Below are 4,850 nucleotides of genomic sequence, written 5' to 3'. Positions count from 1 at the left end.
CTAACAAAGACTCCAATATAAGGAACATGTTTGTCTTGTATTTTTCACAACTTAGACCAGTCTGTTAGACAGCTAACACAATTAGCACGAGTGAACGTGGATTAGCCGTTGGGCTAACGTTGTTAGCTCGCTAATGTACTTAGCACAAGTCAACTGGTAAACAAGACCACAGTTCAGCATAACGGCTAGCTGCCTCAATGCTAGGAGTTAACTCACCAGCGCAATGTGTCACCTATTAGCGGAGAAAACAGCGTCAAGTCTCTCTAGACTCAGGTGGAAAACAACAGGTGTTAACCAGAGCAGAGACAGAAACGGTCCGAGGCGGGACAAACAGCCTGACTGGTTACAGTGAAGTAAAACCACTTTAACCTCTGGCTGCTCATCAAAGCCGTAAAACAATAATTATTATGCGATTGTCAATGAACATCTTATCAGCTTTGAACTTGTTTAATGTGTTGACTGGAGGAAGTCCAGTCCTGAGTTTGATACAGCTTGGATGAGTTCGATTTTAGCTCAAGCTTCAGGCGTTTGGCTACCTGTGGGCGGTGTGGTTGCCTAGCAACCACATAAAGAGTCGCTAGGCAACGCCTGACGGGCTAATGCATGACATCGTCGAACGAGACATTATGACCTATCAAGGAGCTCATGTTATGACATCACTGATGATGCAATTGACAAGTATAAAAGTTTAGAAACAGAGTAGCATTCAGTCAGTAAGACAGACCAGAACAGGAAGCAACTGAACAGTTATCGGAACAGCAAGCATCAACCAGATTAGATAAACGTCTAACTCATCGGCAAAAGCAGCTTTTACATTGAAAGTCTCAGTCATCAGTAAGCTTTGCAAATATCACAAGATGACTAACCTCGGGATTACCGAAGGATGCAAACTTGGCAGTTGCCACACTGTCGAAGACATACTTGGTGAGGGCGGCTTTGGCCTCGTAGCCAAATGCCGCAATACTCAGACCAAGAAAACAGTAGCGGTGAAGGTGAATAAGGGCGAGGAAGGCGTTTTCCAGCAGGCAATCGAAGAAATTGCCATCCTGAAGCAGCTACGGCGTCTGAACCCAGACACATGCAACATTGTGCAGTGGGATGGCTTTTTCTTTGACAAAGAGAGGATCTGCCTTACATTCGAACTCCTCGACCAAAGCCTTCACCAATACTTACAAGAGCAAAACCAATACGGTCTGCCTATGGGAGAACTCAGACCTGTATTGCATCAGTTGGCCACAGCTCTCTCTTACGTGCACTCCATCAATATTATTCACGCAGATCTCAAGCCTGTGAATATAATGGTTGTGGACCGTCATCAACATCCGGTCAGAGTAAAGGTTATTGACTTCGGTCTGGCCTGTCCAGTGTCAGAGGCACAACAGGGTATGCGTTTGGGGACCCTCTGGTATCGAGCACCAGAGATGTCCCTGGGAGTACCACTGAGCCAGGCCTTTGATATGTGGGCTTTAGGCCTGGTCATGGCAGAGCTGGCAATGGGGTGCCAGCTCTACCCAGGAAGAACAGATTACGATGTCCTCCGATTCATCGTCGAAACTCAAGGTCAGCCGTCTGACGACGTCCTGGACCATGGCTTGTACACCCCAAAGTTTTTCATCAAGCAGAACAACGGTGCAACACGCTGGAGATTTAAGTCTCCACAGGATATGTATTCTGAGACCGGATTCTCTGCATCTGAGACCAGGAAAATCAAACTCAGTTCTCTTGATGAAATCGAGAAACACATGGAACAGCACCCAGACCGGTTCATGTTTGTCAGCCTGCTTAAAGATATGCTGCACCTTGATCCAAGGAGAAGAATCACAGCTCGGGAGGTTCTGGAACACCCTTTCTTTGCTACTGGCCGTCCTCAGAGCTCCACAGACAACACTGGGACAGAGTCAATACGCATGCAGCATCCAGTAAGATGTCCGATTCTATCACGGCCTGCTACACGATGGATGGATGCTGATGTATCAATGGCATCGGTTGATGGATCATCGGTTGCCCAGAGTCTGGCTCCACCTATGTCTGCCACGTCATGGAGGGGCTTGGGCTTGGGCAGCCAACGTCGGGCTACATCTGTGTCTGCGGCATCGTGGTGGAACAGCATTGACTTCAACAACAAAGGTCCAGGTCCATCCCTGTCACGGCAACAAACTATAGATTTTGAAGGCCCAAGTCTGGATCCATCTGTGTCTGCTGCGACATGGGAGGAGGATGTGGACTGTAATGACCGACGTCTCACAGACGATGAAGCCTTCTGTCCAACATCTTCAGTGGATGCTTCATCATTGCAGCACCAATTAGAGTCCAGCATTTCAACTAAGACAAACAAGGAGAATGTCAGCTGGTTCAGACTCATGCTCAGAAGGATTACACGAGTCTTCCACACCTACATATATTAGTCAATCAGTTACCCCGACTTCACCTCCCCCACTGTAATTCCTGCCCCCATCCTACTCTATCTCCCTCATCTTCATCCCCTTTTCTCAATTAGAAAGTAAGTAAGGTTTATTTATATAGCCCTTTTTATAGCACAGTAAAAACATAACAGTAGATTTAAAAAAAAAATTAAAAAAAAGAGAAACTGTCATAGAAACTGAGAACATGAAAGAACAGACAGATTTATGGACACTGTGCTTCTGTTAAAAAAAAAAACAAAAAAAAAACAGACAAATAGTCCTATTAAAAAAAGAACATAAAAGAAGAATATACAGATTGAAAACCTACATCATAGTAGGTCAGGCAAAGGCTAGTTTAAATAGACAAGCTTTGAGCTGCTTTTTAGAAGCTTCAACTGAGACTATTTGATGAAGGGCTATATCAATAAACCTCTTTATTTCCTCTCTCTACGTTTTCCCCCTCTTTCTTTAAATGGAGCACGTAGGTGCAGCGGTTAGTACTGCTGCCTCACAAAAACATGCTCCAGTCTCTTGAATTGGATACTCTAAATTGTCCCCCAACCCCTCCCCCCCCAAAAAAATATTAAAATAAAAAAAAAAACTATATAGATTTTATTCCTGCGTTTGTTTCTCTGAGTGTGCGTGTGAAGCCACAACTCAGGTGTTTTAACGTCATCTTCCTCATTGTGGCCTTTCATTCCATTTTCTTTCTCAGTTCAGCCAAATATTTACTGAATGTTTGTCACACGACTGTTGGTTGAATAAAATGATTTTACTGAAATTACTGAAAATACTGAATTGATGCTTAGATTTGGTGAATTGTCCTGATGAAACTGCACATCACATAGATTTGGTTCAGGGACATTTGTGAAGTTAAAAAAAAAAAACTTTATGATCCTTTCTGTTTTTACAGTTTCTGGCTCTAATAAATGGTATATATTTTTTTACAGTTAAAAATGTTTCACAGTATATTCCTCTAAATAGCAAACGATAATAGGAAATATATGCTCACTACTGTAGTTCTTTTGGACTGTAAATCCACTATAAACTACCAAAGGTATGGCAGATTTCTTTTTCAATTTTTCAAAACTGTCTTATAGCTCTGGGGGCAAACTGGCAAATAAGAAAAATGGCATCAAGACAACAAAAGTGTCTCTGACTAAAAACAACAGTTAACTGTTAAATTGTGAGATTGTGTTTTTCTACAGATTTCCTGTTTTTTAGTTTGAGATTTTACTTCTTCCAGTGTCAAAATGTCAGCTTTATTGTGACACAGAAAAAGACCTTTCATGTTATAATTTGTGGTGAATGATCATCTATCCTACATGTGATATGATGCTTGAAACGTTACCCAAAATGCACTTTTTAAAGTTTCAAAAAAGCATTAAACTAGTGCAGTTTTCTACTGAAAATATAATAAATCCCATGATATTGACACTCCAATCTGGTTAGAGAAAACATCTTGTTTTGCTTTAGATTGTGACATGTGGGGTGTAATCTTTATTTATTGGTATATTTATTAAAGTAAAATACTAATGCCATATTTTGTGATCACATCTGAGAGATACGACTGGAAATATTGTCCTGATGGCAGATGATCTAATTAGAGGATATGCTGGTAGTTTTTCATTCTGCTTTTTAATTTATTACAACTCAGATCATTTGTTCAGTACAAACCTTTGGACACTAATTCCTTATTTTGTATGTATTCATAGTTATTTTGATAATTGTTTGGTTTTTGCAAGTTAACAGTGTTTGTATTTCATGTAATTGGACACCATAGATGTCTCGTATCTTTAGAATATTCACTGTTTTTCCCTGTGAAGTCAACATGATGTTTCATTAGACCAAACTGTTTTTAATGCTTTGGCTTTTGTAATACAAATTACATGAACTTTCCATCAGAAATAGGTTTGATTTGTTGGAGAATGAGAATCTTTTCAATTATACGCTTTCACTGAAATGTTTTAACTGGAATGCAGATAAAAATTTGTTATCTTTTGGTCTTTAATTAATGAATTAATGAATTAATTAAAAACATTCTCTGAAGTGTTAAATCAACTTGTAAATGCAGAGCCACATGCTTAATCTATTAGCAGCCACATGAGATGGAGAAATGTGTCCACTGTGGCTGCTTCAGTTTATTCCTAAAACAAAGTTTGAAAGTTACAGAACTGGACTGATGTTTAATGTTCAATGATTAATGTTCAATACTGAGGAGAGTTGTTCAGTTGTTTGGTAGCCATCAGATATAATGTTACTTCTGGCATTAGTCCTGGACAAACTGTACTAAAATGAATTCAGAGCAGCTGTTCAGATGCACAGACATATTTTTAGATGTGTTTCTTTCCAAAGGCAAGAATCCAATCACAACAGAAGAATAAGCCCAAAGAATATTGTTTTCTTTTTCTAAAATAACAGTGTGAAGTAAGAACGCATGGCCAGTGA

This window comes from Amphiprion ocellaris, chromosome 22 (genome assembly GCF_022539595.1).
Source record: "Amphiprion ocellaris isolate individual 3 ecotype Okinawa chromosome 22, ASM2253959v1, whole genome shotgun sequence".
NCBI classification, from domain to species: Eukaryota; Metazoa; Chordata; class Actinopteri; family Pomacentridae; genus Amphiprion; species Amphiprion ocellaris.
This window is presented reverse-complemented; position numbering follows the sequence as displayed.